Genomic DNA, 17,110 nt, shown 5'->3' with positions numbered 1-17,110 from the left:
AGATGACATCCCAATAACAATATTTTGAAAGTACACTTCTGCTTTTAGATAATTTCTTATCTTAAAATTTGATTAAATTGTTCAGAAAACGTTTGTTCAAGAAATGTTGATTCCTAGAAATGTTAAATAACTGAAAAGTTAGTTTATCTAGAAGATTATTGAGAAATTTTAAGAAAATATATTTGATTAATTGGTGAGTATGTTATATTAATATACTTAATTGGCAGGAATAAATTAGTAGGTATGTTGTTTAAATTACTGAATTGTCCTTTAATTAAATATTATTATTATATTATTTTTTAATATTAATTATTATTTGGATTATTATAACCCCTGTATATAAAAACTTAGCAAAAACAACCTTGTAATAAAAGTTTGAAAAATCAACAAAGCACCTCCATCAACCCAGACACTGTCGACCATCGGAAACCATCGCAGGCCGCTGACAGTCGACAACCTAATGGCACACGGAAGGCAAGAAATGCCCTCGTGTGTCGTATGGCCATTTTCGACTAGAGATATGGTCGAAAATGGCCAGACGTGACAGATCTGGTCGTCGATAGTCAGATCTAATCCAGTCGTCAATGACCAGATCGATGGCAGTTAATGGCCACAGACGTGGCCATTAACTACCATCAATCTAGCCGTCAACAGCCAGATCTAGCAAGATCTAGTCATTTCCAACCATATATCTAGCCGAAAATGAAAATGGCCATATCGGCGCACAACGGCCATTTTTGGCCTTCTGTGCGCCGTTCTGACTGTGGAGGCGACTGGCCGCGGTGGTGGTTGTCGGTGGTAGGTCAGTGGGGGTGGTGGCTTGGATGGGCTGTAATTTGTTTTGAATTTAAAAGTAATTTTGTCCAAAAAGTTAATTAATATTAGGGTGAAATAGTAAAAATCATATTTATGTAAATAAATTTAAAAATAAGGGTATTATTATCCTAAAATTTTATTAATAAAGAATAAAATTGTAAAAAAAAAATTACCTTACAAATCTTAGAATATTAAGAAAATTAAGGTAATTAAATTACTTTTAATATTACTAATAATAATTATTATTGATATTTATAAATTATTGATATTTATAAATTATCAATATTTTATATTACTTGACAATCAAACGTTACAATGAAGTAATATAAGATGGTATAATTCTAATACCATAAATGAATAGATATCATAATTCTTTTAAAAGAAACAAGTAAAAAAATTAGTAGACCAATGATTGTGAAAAATCTTGGGCAAATGTCACATCGAATTAGTTTTTATTATAAAAATAGATAGAGATAACTCGATTAGATAAGATACACAATTCACATTAATGAGCAATACTATAATAAATACTAACCTTTCCTTTTTTAGGATAAAATAATGAAAACGGGTGGTCGATAATAAGTCATATTAATTAATATTTAATATTAAAAAATTTAACTTAATTTTTAACTTCATAAATTTGAAGTATCGGGTATTTTGAATAATATAATGTTTTTATTTTTTTATAGGAGGATGTTATATTATCATAAACATAAATCACTTTAAAGATTATTAAATGTATTTGATTGATTCGAATAAATTGGTAAATAATATGTTTGATTTGGAGAATAAATATGTGATTATGTTATATAGATTACTAAATTATCCTCATTTTTAAATATTATGTAATATTATTTTTTATTATTATTTTTTGAATCGTTTTTTTAGCCTCTTATATTTGAAATTTTGTTAAAACACTCTATCCATATAAAACTTTAATTTATAGTAAAATCACCCCCACCTACTCCAAGCCACTATTGATAGGTAGCCACTACCGTCAGATGCCGTTCGCCACTAGAATGGCACACGACTGGCCATATATGGCTGGTCGTGCACCATTAAAGTCATTTCCAACCATGGATTACAAATTCATGGCCGTTTCATGATCAGATCTATGACCATTTCACAGGGATTATGAAACGACTAGATCTGACCGTTTCTGACTATGGATAAGAGATCCATGGCTGGAAAAGGTCTTACTAGCGCACGATCGATCAGATCCCGTTGGTTGTGCACCGCTATGGCGACTAACGATGCAGCGGTCTTGGGTGACTAGGGGTATTTTGTTAACTTTAAATTTTTTTGTGGTTGGGCTGTTTTAGTTAATTTCTCAAATGTAGGGGACTGGACTAATTATTATTTGGTAGACATTTGAGGACAATTGTGTCTAAAATTGTATCTAATTAATGGCAAAATAGTTATAATAATCAGACCCGGTAATGTTTTAATCCCACGAGTGGTGGAGGGTATTAGATTACCCCCACATTACCAATAGTAAACACTATTTATAATAAAAAATTCTTGTAATATTTTATTATTTGCAAACTAAACAACATAATCTTGCAAAATAAACGAAGATTATCCCCGTTTTCTTATATGCCCTCTATCCAAACGCACCCTAATTGTTATAATTAAGGCAGTTAAATTAAACTTCTAAATACTTACGAAGCGTTTAGTTTAGAAAATATTGTATTACTGAGAATATTATATCAATAGGAAGATAGATTATTAAAAAGATTATTGAGATTATTATATTAAATATGTTTGGTTATATTAAAATAAATTAGTGAGTATAAATAATTAATGTTTAGTTTAGAGAAATAAAAGAATTTTAGGAGAGACTTTTTCCTGAATTGTCATTCTTTTTTAATATTACTATTAATAATAATAATAATAACAATATTTCGAAAGTACACTGTTGCTTTAAGATAAGTTTTTATCCTTGAAATTTGATTAAATTATTCAAATTTATTGTGTTTTTCTCCTGAACTCTTTATATGGATTATCTCAATGATGGATTTCATAACACTTTTAAAAGAAACAAATCAAAAAATAAAACATTTTTATAGTAAAAAAATTAGTAGACCAATAATTGTGAAAAATCCTGTCAAATGTCACATCCAATTAGTTTTTATTATAAAAATAGATAGAGATAACTCGATAAGATAAGATACAAAAGTCACATTAATAGAGCAATACTGTAATAAATACTACCTTTTCCTTTTTTAGGATAAAATAATGAAAACGGGTAGTTGATAATAAGTCACATTATTTAATATTTAACATTAAAAAAATTTAACTTAATTTTTAACTTCATAAATGATACTGTTTAGATTATATATTAACAAAAAGATAAATCACTTCGAAGATTATATGTAATGTCTAAAAAATATATTAGTTGGTTAGAATAAATTGATGAATAATATATTTAGTTGGAAGAATAAATAGGTGAGTATATTATATAGATTATTAAATTTTCCTTATTTTTAAACATTATATAATAATATTTATTATTATTATTTTTTGAATCATTTCTTTTAATCCCATACATTTGAAATTTTGCTAAAACACTCCAGTATATAAAACTTTAATTTATAGCAAAATCACCCTCACTCACCCTAAGCCACTACTGTCGACAGTAAACAGAATGATGCACAACTGATCGTATATGGTCAACTGTGCGTCAGCAAAGCCATTTCCAACCATGGATCACAAATCCATGGTTGTTTCATGGCCAGATCTATGACTATTTCACAGTGATCATGAAACGACCATTGAAATGGCTCAATCTGGCCGGTTCCAACCATGGATCACAGATCCATGGCTGGAAAAGGCCTTACCGACGCACGATCGACCAAATCCCGCTGGTTGTGCACCATTACGGCGACTGATGCCGGCAGTGGTTTTGGGTGACTGGGGGCATTTATTTAAACTTTTTTTGTGGTTGTGGTGTTTTAGCTAATTTCTCAAATGTAAAGGGCTGGACTAATTATTATTTGGTAGACATTTGAGGGCAATTGTGTCCGAAATAGTATCTACTTAATGGCAAAATAGGTATAACAATCAGATTCGGTGATGTTTTAATCTCACAGGTGGGGGAGGGTATCGGATTACCCCCACATTACTAGCATCAAACACTATTTGTAATAAAAGATTCTCGCAATATTTTATTACTTGCAAACCAAATACCATAATCTTGTAAAATAAACAAAGATTACACTCGTTTTCTTATATGTCCCCGATCCAAAGACACCCTAATTATTATAATTAAGACATTAAATTAAACTCCTTAATACTTATGAAGCGTTTGGTTCAGAAAATATTGTATTACTGAGAATATTATATCAATAGGAAGATAGATTATTAAGAAAGTTACTAGAAATGTTATATTAAATATGTTTAGTTAGATTAAAATAAATTGATGAGTATAAATAATTAATGTTTGGTTAAGAGAAATAAAAGAATTTTAGGAGAGACCTTTTACTAAATTGTCATTCTTTTCTAATAATAATAATAATAATATGTTATATTATATTTTCATTAATAATACTATTATATTATATTATTAATAACAATATTATTGTATTATATTATCAATAATATTATTGTATTATTAATTTTATTTTTTTTTGGATCTTTATACTAGAGAAAATTTATTTATTTAATGATTATCGTTTTTGCTATCACAATTTTTATAATTGCTAAATACATCATCAACCTTGTATTTTTATGCAGAATTCCAAGGTGGAGCCATGGAAGGCCATAGAAATTTCAATGTAGAAACAACCATTAAATAAGGAGACCAAAAGTTAAATAAAAAACAAAAAGCTCTATTTCAGATTTTCGATAATTTCTTTTACCAATTTGTCCACAGAATTGAAAAAATAACTTGTATTTATTTTCAAATCATTTGAATAAATATCTATTTAAAATAAGTGAGGAAAATAAACTATAATTATTCACCAATAATTCGAATATTTATGAAAAATCAGAATTCTTAAAAATATCATAAATTATATATTGAATATTTCACATTATTAAATTAAAAGAAACAAAAAGGTATTATTTTCCCAGCCTAAAACGGCGCCTTTCATGTTTCAACCACAAAGCAAAATTTCATTTCTTTCCCATAAAATCTCGCTTCTATGGAGTTGCAGGTGAGCCAGATAATGGAGTCACTGTCGCTAAACCAACTAATCTCTGCAACAAACCGAAGAAACCCACTAAAGCCTTCTCATTTTTCTACAAGAAAACCATCTCTTCACCTCCAAACTCGGCCTCTCCGCTTCAAGACTTCGATTCGCTCCAAACAATCTGATTATCAAGGTAACGTATAAAAATCTCTTATTGGGTTTCTCAGTAGTGAAAATTTTCATTCTCTAGTAGTTTAATTTTGTTTTTTTAGCTTATATTAAGTGTTTAGCCTAGTGGATTTTAATAATAACGAGATAAATATTTCATTTTTGCAGCCAAAGGTATAATTTTAGGGCTAAGAGTACATCCTGGTACCGGTGACAGGGTTTTAGTAACGCAATGGAAATTTGGAATGTACAGTACTATATTTCTAACATCGAATGCTAACTTGGTTGTGGAATGTCACATGATTTTAGTAATAAACAAGGTTTGGCTTGTAAATGTTACCATTGCGGCGTGTTAATTGAGTCTTAATAGGATTTTAGGAATCTTAGTTTAGATGTTTATCAACTGACTTAAATGAGGCCGTTTTTGGTGAGATTGTTGATGGAGCTAGAGGCAATCTTTTGGGTGTGTCGGAGGTGCAAAAGGTTGAACTTTATATGTAAATGAAAAATCAGATTGTTGAGTGTTATTTAACATGGAAATGATTGTAGTTGTGGAATTTATGTTAGATACATTGCTGTTCTCTGTTCGAGCAGAGTCTAGACTGGCCGGAGCATTTGAGCTTTGCTTTTGTTACGTTTCAATATCATACTCTTTTAAGGTGGTGGCCTCTCAAGGTTGAATCTGCCAGTCAGCTTGTGGATCTATTACACATATACTTGTTGAATAATGATGGACATATAAAGTCATATAAACTAATATATACACTTGTTGAATAATGATGGACATATAAAGTCATATAAACTAATATATACAAGTAGATATGACAAGATGTAATTAGAGAGAAATCTAAACATAAATTAAACAAATTGAAGTAAATAAAGTAGCAATCATGAAGCAATGTTGCATCAGTTTGTATGTATAGCATTACTCATACTTGTTTAAAGGTTATGTGGTATATATTCCTAATTGTATCTTTGGGTATATAAATGATATTGGATTTAACGTGTTAATCATCTATATGTCAAACATATGTCCTGGTTCAGAACTTGTGAGAAATTCTCTTTTACTTTCCAAATTGTATACTTACACACATTGAAAGAGGCCTTAGCCAGTAACATAGCTAGAAATTTATGTTAGTTTGGATTATGTTACATGCAACAGCCAGGTCAATTTTAGGTCTGGCATTTTCTATGGTATTATGATATCTAGGACCTTGGTGGCTTTAAATATCTGCACTTCAAGGACAGTAGAATAACAACTTTGTTAACTTAATGGCGGTAGCACTACAATGTCTCTGTGTTTGCTTCTTAAATTTGATTTTGGTTCAATATTCAACCACTCTTGATTTAATATAATTTCAAATAATAATTTAGTGAACTTAAAAAGTATCTGCTTCAGACTTTCAGGGCTATGCAAAACCTTCACGTCTGTTGCCAGCCACAGAAGTTAAAGTCTGCACTGAAACCTCATTAAAAAGGATTATTTCATCCTTCAATGTCAGTGGATCTCAGTCTTTATTTAAGGTCAAGATAGAGACAAGTAATATCTATGGCTCAAGTCTGAGTGATTTAAATGCTGGTATACTCTTCTGCGTGATAGACGAAAACGGTAACTCAATATTACAGAGGATACCACCAAGTTAGGTGACTGATCACTATGCCAAGACAAAGGACTCAGTTGATTCTAATATTGTCCATTTCCAGAGAGGTTCTTCGGATGAGTTCACCTTTGAGGGACCTAGACTGGGAAAAGTTGAAGCTCTTTGGATCAGTCTGGAATCAGGTTAGTAATCATTATACAAATGATTCGTTAATTTGCAGCTACGGTATAATTTTTGAGAAAGTTGCCACAATAGTCTGTTGAGCATGAGTTCAACTTTTCTGTCAATGTTTGACTGGAATTTTGAATGACTGGTTTACATTTTCTGTCTTTTTCATTTCTAAGATCAGGTCAGTGGAGATTAGGAGGTGTGAGCCTGACAGTCATCAATGCTTCTCAACCTTTACCAAAAGAAGATGATGGAGAAGAAATCAAGTATACTGTTTACTGCTACGACTTTGAAGTTGACGACATCTTGCTCGGTGAGGGAGGCGATGCATCCATGGTGGAGATTAGACCTTTCAATATAACCGAGTTATCTGGGGTTGATCCATTCAGCTTATTGAGTAAAAGCCTTTGGCAGTCGACTCCACTTTTGAGTGGTGGGATATCTAATGAGGAAAGCATGAAGGAATATGCAGTTTTGAAATTCTCTTTGTTATTCTATGATGCCATTCTGATCTTCATTGGTACATCAGTTGCATCCTTCTCTGTTGGTGAGAGTTCTGCTTTTGCGTTCTTAATTGGTGGGGTGAGCGGTTTTTTGTACTTATTGCTATTGCAGAGGTCCATTGATGGATTACCAGCTCCAGCTTTGCGTTCCAATAACCCAGGAGGAAATTTCTATAGAGGATTTAAGGGTCCATTGTCAAGCCTTGCATTGGCTATAGGATTTTCTCTTTTAGCTATCAAGTATAGCGCAGGGGATGGTATTCCATTCATGTTGACTCCAAGAGAACTCTTGTTTGGGATGATGGGATTTCTTGCATGTAAAGTCGCAGTCGTGTTGGCTGCGTTCAAGCCTGTGCCAGTGAATTTAAAGGAGAACAGATGATACATTCTCGTTCCATCTGCCGCAAAGAAAGAGAGGTTTGAGCATTGTAAGATTGGTTTAGACCTTTGATTTGAAAAAAAATACTCAGCTGTAGATACTTAGTAAAAAATTTATACATGATCTGCATACTTGTAAAAGAAATGACCTGACAGTGTTAATCCTTTATAAGCTTAATTGATCGATGAGCTATATTTTCTTTTTGATTCTAGCCTTTAAATTCAATGCCCTCTACAAGAAAAAAAGCTATTTACGACGATAAGTTGTAAAAAACTTATTTCCAGTGCCTCTTTCAGCGGAAATGAAATCTCGTTGTAGACGTGTATACTATTCATATCAAGAGTAACAGATTTACAGCAGTACTCTACCAATTAAAAAGGGTTGTTTTTATTTTTTTAATTTTTTTATAGTAACGTTATATAGATGTGGAGACAATTGAGTAGAGCATATGAAGTTGGTGCTATTAAAGTCAATTGTATTGTAATTAATCCAGTAATGTGTTAATCAGGTTATATATGTAGTTCTATATACTTCTATTCTTAAAAAAATAAAGAAATTTGCAGGAGAAAATGATTGTATATTATTCTCAAATGCCGACGCCCACTTTAGAAATAGCTAGAGAATTTTTTCTAGCTTTAACATCCGCAAAATCATTGACATACAATAAATCTGAAAGTTTGATAACATGAATCGAATTTAAAAAAAAATTATTCATCCTTTTACAATTTACATAACAAAATATGTTTTTGCACTTATGTGCCTGACCACAAATTACGCAGCTTAACCTTTGTGTTTCTAGCACAACTCAATTAAGGCAAAATAAAATATTATAGGAACTGGGACTTAAAACATATACACACATATATATTAGAACTATCGATTAAATAAGAGTTCTAGTAACCACCTTTATTAGTAACCGAGGAGGGGAACAAAATATGTTTTTGTACTTATGTGCCTGACCACAAATTACGCAGCTTAACCTTTGTTTTTCTAGCACAACTCAATTACGGCAAAATAAAATATTATAGGAACTGGGACTTAAAAAAAACACACACACTCATATATATATTAGAACCATCGATTAAATAAGAGTTTTAGTAACCACCTTTATTAGTAATTGAGGAGGGGTTCAAACTCAAGACCTCTTGAATAATATATTGAAAAGTCTTTATCGAACCACTCAACCACCCAGAGATAGTTTTATGACAGACATTAATAGTAACATATATATGTATATAAATTTTCAGCTTTGCAAATGAACTTTTCATCTTACTTGAAGATCTATAACAATTTAAAATGTAAATTGGGTATGAATTAATGGCATCATTCAGTCATAGTATATGTAATAATAGGGCTGATAAATTAGCTCACAGACTCACAGTCCATAGCACCATGTATATATATATCATGATTTTCTTATATATTGTGATGATCATATATATGAAATATATATTATGTGACGAACTTGCTGCAAATAAAAAAGAAGAAGGTTGGAGTAGAAATAATTATCCGAGAAGAAAATTTCAGTACACTGACACGTGATCAGAAACATCTTCAATTATTGATACATAAATATTTGAAATAAAAAACCGTACATTATTATTCAACCCATGCACAACGAATCGAATCATTCATAAATCAATGAATGATTTAACGGCACTATTCTTTTGGGCACTTGTAGTAAGCAGGGACTTTGCAATCGATCCTACAGGTCTTGAGGACTGAGTTCGACGTATAAGCAATCTTATCCTTATGTTTATCAGTGTTATGCCTAAAATATCAGGGCTGAAGTTGACTCTCGTTAGCAAGAGTCAATCAGAATTCAGGGAGGCTTTGTGTCGTCCAGACGTTGCCTGGTCGCGCAATGATGGAAAATGTATGGTTTTTGTCAGTGCAACAAGTGAATGTCAGGCTTGCGAGTGGTTAGAGATTGTCCACTTGCCCAAGCCCTATGCAATTTGAGGATATCTCTCGTGTAGACAACCAATAGGATGCAAGGAAGGACTTGCACGACACCTACCCACTTGCAGACTTGTAATCATTACCTTAAATTCTCCCACTATAAATAGAGGACTCCTCTCTCATTTACGGGATTGACTTATCTTAGTCTAAAATAGCATATACTCTCTCTCTCCCTCTCTCTAATTCTCTCTAGATTGTAACTCATCTCGCTACATGCGGCCTGATTGTAACCATCTATTAATACAATCATAGTGGACGAAGGATTCGCTTTTAAGCATCCGAATCACTTTAAAAACCGTCTTTTATTTACCCTCTTGCTACATATTTCCGTATCACGTGGAACTTATAAGCCTGCTTAGCATTTTGTACGTGTGAGTAGTTGGTGTCAAAATCAAGCATTAATAGTTTGGCGCTAGAAGGAGGACCTGATTTAGTATCTGCTCTTCATCAGAAACATCTGACTAATCGGTCCTACCCATCAGCAAATGGCTCGCGGTTTCGAAACTGAGCGAACTGCCTTTGACAATGAGGAAATCCCCCAGGTACAAGATGACACTTTTCCCGAAGTGCCGCTAGTCCAACAGAGTATCATGACGAATATTCATTCAAGCTCACGGCTCGACCCAGCCGTAATAAGTTACCTAGAGAGGTTCAATAATACTCTCCAAACGGTCTACCATCGGGTAGTGCCACCAGAGTCCACTGAAGCCGTGCCATCGCCAAAAATGCCTACAGGTCGTGTGAAAAGGGCAAAAGCCCGTACCACGCGCACTGTAGTGCGCAAAAGTAGGGGAAAACAAGTGGCGAGCAGCGGACCGAAGGGCTTTGAGGGACCAACGAACACCGGTCGTGCAATGGGTAGAATACTCGTGGCATTGTGACTCGGCGACATATCATAATATGAGCCATCTCACGCCATGTCGCATGGGCACTCCCACAAAAGTGCAAGACGGGGAGATTCCCAATATCGCAGAAATGATGACCTCGACCATCATCATGCGGGAAATCCCCGCCATTCGTGGGTCGGTTCGGACTACCGCAAAAATTAGGAAACTCCCCGAGTCATTCAATGCCTTCACACGGCTCCAGCCAGCGTGTGTCAAGGTTCATCGGAGCTTTTGGCCAAGTTGAGGAAGAGCTTGATTTGTGGTATTTCCTTAACCACAATCGTGAGGGTCAAACCCACGTTGTGGAAAGTGATCCCCAGGCAGCTCTGCTACCTCAGATTGAGGAACTACAGCGAGCTTTGGATAAGCTTAAGGCTCAGTAGAATGAGGGTGGGAAGGTCACAGAGGCATCTCCTTTTTCTCTAGCAATTTTAGCTGCTCCTCTCCCATCGAGATTCAGAATGCTCAACATGTAGGCATTCGATAGGAATTTAGATCTGCAGGATCACCTTTATGAGTTTAACGACCTTATGGAACTCCACCAAGTTTTTGACTTGGCCAAATGTCGCTACTTAGCAGTAACCCTAACTACCTATGCCAAGCGCTGGTTCAGGTTGTGATAATCCTATTTTTCCTTACGATTTTGCATTGAATTTCGATAGGATTTAGGATACTTCTCATACAATTTGGGCCATAATTGCTGCCTAATTCTATTAATTTTTCTTTGCAGGTCTAAACAATGATTTTGAGCATAAATGATAGTTTTGAGCGTAAATTGCGTAACTTGAGCTTGAAAACTCGGAATGACCTGAATTTAGAAGTTTGGAAAGCTCAGAAGTGGAGCTACAACTTTCACATTTTGGGATTTTCCTAATTCTGACTGGACGAGGGTGAAAACTTGGCTTGAAGTCGTGAACAGTATGTTGAGAACTGAAGAAAAATGTCTTTGGACGTGCTTTAGTATTTTGGACATAACTTGAGATGTGGACCTTTTATTAGGCTGATTCTTGAACGAGTAGAAATATAATTGAAAGGGCTACAATTAATATGCTTACTACTTTTCCAGATTCAGATTCTATCATGCTTAAATTTGGCCTGAAAGATCCTCACCGCGGCGAAACTGCGTCAGATGTGAAAAATAAAACGACGCGTTTTGGCTTGCTAGGGCTTCATCCTTAAGTGAGAGAGGTATAAATTAGCACGAGAAGGAAGGGAAAGGGGCTTGGTTTGTCATTTGGGAGGCAGCTCTTGGAAGGAGAAGATTATTGAAGATTTGGGCTTCAAATAAGAGAAGATTTCTCCATCTTTTGCTTGTTTTTCAATGATGAAGCTTGATTCAACTTGTCTTTGTTATTTTATTTTGTTTTTAAGTATGAACTGAGTTGTTTAGCTAGAGTTTGGTGTAACCTTGATACAATGATTCAAATTTATATGTTTTGATTTACTTTGAGTTTTAATTTCATGATTGAGTGTTTATCTCTTTGCTTAATGACTTTTGGATGGTTGATCACCATTCAAATGTATATTGTTCACAATGAGACTGAGAAGTGATTTGTGATTATGCCTCTTGGGATAAATACCATAGATTGAGCGAAAACTAGAGATAGATAAACGCGATCTATGAAATCTAGATAGAATTCTATAAAGCTTAAAGACTTTGAGCTATTAATTTTCATTTTGTTGGGTGTGGAAGCTTAATAGGGATAAGTAGGAAAATATAGCCTGAGAAGGTATGTTTTACAACTTAGGGAATTCGATTTTCAATCAAGGAATTAGAACTTGGGTAATAGATTCTATGATTTAGGTTAGCGTATCTAGGTGAAATCAACACCCTAGCATTTTTTTAGCATTGTTTAATTAGTTAAGTTGTTGGGTTTTTCTTTAATTTCATTATCATTCATTTATATTTTGTTAATTTGTATTTAGTTGTTAATTTTCCATCAATCCAATTTACTGTTGCTTCAATTAGGACTTAAACTAGAGAAATTGGTACTTAGTAAAACTTGATGCGTGCTTTTGACAAACATCCATATGTATCAAGTGCACTGGTCGCAAAAAATAATAAAGTGATAAGTAGAGTATTATTCCCACGAGGATAGTATTACTAAGTGCCAAGTTTTCACCCTCGTCCAGTCAGAATTAGGAAAAACCCAAAATGTGAAAGTTGCAGCTCCGCTTCTGAGCTTTCCAAAGCTTCTAAATTCAGGTTATTCCGAGTTTCCAAGTTCAAGTTACGCAATTTACGCTCAAAATTTTCATTTATGCTCAAAATCATTGTTTAGGCCTACAAAGAAAAATTAATAGAATTAGGTAGCAATTATGGCCCAAATTGTATGAGAAGTATCCTAAATCCTATCGAAATTCAATGCAAAATCATAAGGAAAAATAGGATTATCAGGTCGCTTCCTACATGATCAATTAGCTCATGGCATCAAATGAGCTCATCATTCCTGAGACACTTCCAAGCGAATAGGAAGTTCTCAATGCTGTTGAGCTACCTGAGCAACATATGGCAGGAGAGGGATGAATCCCTTCAGTCTTACATAGACAGATTCCATAGGGAATTCCACAAGGTGGCTTATACTCCCGAGGAGTCCGTTCAGACTCTCATTATCGCGGGGGTTCGCTTACAGACTGACTTGTGGAAGGAATTGCAATCCGAGGACGATGTTTCCCTCACTCGATTCTACAATCTCACTGAGAAATACCTCCGAATTTAAAATTTTGTGGCCACTCTCAATCGCCATGACTTCGGTCCCTCGAGTAGTGTTCCCAACCGAGGGGAGAATAGTAGAAGGGCTGATCGCAGATGGGCTAATGATGATCAGCAGAAAGGAAAGAAGCAATGATTTGAGCCCAAGAAATCTTATGCCCCAATTCCTCATTGCGATCACGAAAAAAATCAATACACTCCTCTGAATACCTCAGTGTTGGCCGTTTTGGATAAGTCAGAGGAGGTCAGCTTGCTCGGAGAGCCAAAGCCCATGAAGAATCCCCCCTCAGCCAGAAACAGCAAAAAATACTGTCGCTATCATCGGGATAATGGGCATCACACCGATGAGTGTTAGGCTCTCAAGCAAGGAATCAAAGACCTCATCAAGCAGGGGCACTTCAAAGAGTATGTCGATGGTCCGACTCTCGTTCGGGAAAAGGATCAAAAGGAACAAGGGAAGAAGCACCGTGGTTGCAAGGGTCTCTACTATGTAGGGATCATCTTTGGAGGACCGCACCTCGTGGGGAATTCTCGAGGTGCCTAGGAGAGGTATGCTCATAAAGCTCGTCATAACCCCGTGAGTGTAATGAGCATGACACTGCGACCCGCTAAGGTTCGTAGGGAAGAGAAGATCACCTTTTTTGAGAAAGACGCGGTGCGATTGCATCACCCCCATGAGGATGCACTCGTCGTTGTGCCTGAAATAGGTCGGTGCGAAGTCTACAGAATGTTGGTGGACAATGGAAGCGCTGTAAATATCCTGTTTCAGCAAGCTTTCGAGAAAATACAATTGGACGAGGCAGACCTGAAGCCTGCCTCCATCCCTCTCTATGGTTTTACCGGGGATCATCTGATTCCTAGGGGAACGATCTCACTCCCGGTCACGTTGGGTGAAACCAACAAAATGACCAAAATGACAGAATTTTTGGTGGTAGACTATCCGTCCGCCTTTAATGGCATTTTGGGATGACCTCTACTAAGAAATTTCAAGGCAGTCACCTCTATTCACCATCTAAAAATGAAGTTCCCCACCCTGACGAGGATTGGGGAAGTAAACAGATCTCAATGCGAATCTCGTGATTGCTACATAAGAGTAGTGCATATGGCGTGCAAGGGAAAAGGAAGACCAATAGGCATCCCCGAGCAGGGAATGGCGATTAGTAGGATCGAGCCACAACCCGACCTAATAGAGGATAACATGGATCTTTGCATCCAAGAGTGCCCTCACAGTGGGCCAGTTGAGGACTTATCTGAGGTTTTAGTTGATCAAAATGAGTTAACCCGAGTGTTGAGAATCGAGAGTAATCTCAACCCTTAGCTCGCCAAAAACTTGACAAGCTTCATCAGAGAGAATGTCGACGTTTTTGCATGGACTCATGCTGACATGATCGGGATCAGCCCAAATGTCATATGTCATGCACTAAACATTGACAGTGCGGTCAAGCCGGTTCGCTAGAAGAGAAGAGCAATGGACCCTGAATGCTATGCTGCCTTGAAAATTGAGGTAGATAAGCTCATTTTGAACGGGTCCATGCGAAAGGCAGTTTACTTGAGCTGGGTTGCAAATTGGGTATTGGTAAAGAAGCCCAATGGCAAATGGCGAACCTGTGTTGACTTCACCAACCTTAACAAAGCCTATCCGAAGGACAACTTTCCCTTAACAAGGATCGACTAGCTCGTCGATGCCACCTCCAAGCATGAGCTGATGAGTTTTATGGATGCCTACTCGGGATATAATCAGATCTCGATGTACGTATCAGATGAAAAGCATACCTCGTTCGTTACAGATTGGGGACTGTATTGTTACAAGGTCATGCCCTTCGGCCTAAAAATTGCTGGGCAACTTACCAGCGGTTGGTTAACCGTATGTTTTTTGAGAAGATCAAAAAGTCGATGGAAGTCTATGTTGATGACATGCTGGTTAAGTCACATGTCATTTCAGATCACATAGCGCATCTCGCTGAGATGTTAGATGTACTCTGAAGGTACATAATGCACTCTAGAGTGTGAACATGCTTTTTAGAGTATAAAAAAGCACCTTGAAAAGTCACCCTTCCTGTCCAAGCAACTGCTGGACGCTGAGATGCGGTATCCAGAAATAGAGCGATTAGCTTATGCCCTGTTGATCACCTCCAGGAAGTTGCGACCCTACTTCCATGCCCACACAATCCATGTTTTGACCAACTACCCGCTCAAGCAAGTTCTTCAGAAGCTGAAAACTTTGGGTAAGTTACTCAAATGAGCAATGGAACTGAGTCAATTCGATCTACATGCAATACCCACATTCAGAAATATGATAAGGATTATTTTATAATCATAGTGAATATATTTAACTAGTTTTATAGAGGAATTCCATAAACGTTTCAATGGAGGCAAAATGGTCATTTCACACAGAATCACGTGTTCAAGTGAAAAGTGAATATGATAGATATAATGTATTAAGTGTGCTAGCCATGAGAATAGAGTGGTAGAAAGATTATGGAAAATACACGTGGTGTGATGCTGAGATAAATACGTGTTTGTAAAGTAATAGAAAGAAATTAAAGAATAAGGATAAAATGGTCTTTTCACTCACAACTAGTTGAAAGAGTGCGGAGTAAAAATGACCAAGAACATGTGTTAAATCCTTTGAAAGTGAGGGTATATCGGTAAATGCACGAATGGCATAATTGTAATTATCATAAAAGTACAAGGGCAAAATGGGAATATATATATTTATTTAGTTATAAGGTTTCAATAAACTAAACCCTAGCATTCCCATCCCTGGTACACGCCACCCCTCATCCAATTTCTCTCAAACTTCTTCACCAAATTTCAAAGAGAATTCATAGGATTTGGCTTAAATTTTTGTAGATTTTCAATCCTAAAGCATCCAAAGGTAAGATTCTAGCACAAAGGTGTGTGATTAAACTTTAAAGTTTTAAATTCTTATGGTTTTATATGATTTAGGTCCAAGAAGAAGAGAATTTTAGCAAAGGGTGGTTATATCATTAGTGTTGCACAAATTCAAGGTAAGTAAATCCAATTTTAGTTTTGATTTGAGCAATAATTGTGTAGACTGATTCTTGTATGTTTGTATGTGATTGTATGGTGAGAATTATTGGCTATTTTAATGTTGAACGATGTGTAAAATTTCAGCCATGAGAAGTAGTTCACGTGTATGTGGTGATTTGGTGGAATTATGGATGAAATATGGAAGAATTGTTGATGAAATTTTGAAGTGTTGAATCCGGCCAGATTTGAAGTTAAATTTAGTGAGTTTCTGCTCCAATTTTGGTGGACTTGGAGAGATGTGGAAGTGTGACCAGCTAAGTATTTGCATGTGCATGTGAATTGTTTGATGAAAATTCAAAGAGAAATGCATGCATGAGTTTGTTAAATCTTATTGAAGAAATTGTTAGAGAAAGGAAAGAATTGGAGTTGAAAGGTTATGTTAGGCTTAACCAAGTGTAAATTTTAGTATTCAAGAGTGCATTTTGTTATGCCAAAAATTTAGAATATTACTTGGTCATGTAGTTCAATGAGATAAATGACTTTTAATGCATGGTTCAAGTTACTTGAACCCTTAGTATTTTTTAAATAACACATTTTTATTTAGTTATTGAATTAGAAATTGTGAAACTTATGACTTTGGGAAAGTGTTAGAAGGGATTTACATGTTAAATTGTTACTTTGATATGACATTGTTGATAGTAGAGAATGGTAGATTATGTCATGACACATCAATATGCCATAATAAATTCTCAAGTTTGTGTACTTGAATTTAGAAAGATCATCCAA

At 35.2% G+C, this 17,110-nt stretch overlaps 1 pseudogene; it reads left to right on the top strand.

Moving 5' to 3' along the window:
• Window positions 1-4,890: 4,890 nt before the first annotated feature.
• On the top strand, window positions 4,891-7,937 carry LOC116106810 (annotated as a pseudogene).
• The last annotated feature ends 9,173 nt before the right edge of the window (window positions 7,938-17,110 follow it).

This window comes from Pistacia vera, unplaced genomic scaffold (genome assembly GCF_008641045.1).
Source record: "Pistacia vera cultivar Batoury unplaced genomic scaffold, PisVer_v2 Contig522, whole genome shotgun sequence".
NCBI classification, from domain to species: domain Eukaryota; kingdom Viridiplantae; phylum Streptophyta; class Magnoliopsida; order Sapindales; family Anacardiaceae; genus Pistacia; species Pistacia vera.
The sequence above is the reverse complement of the archived record's forward strand: the minus strand, read 5'-3'. Positions and strand labels throughout refer to the sequence as shown.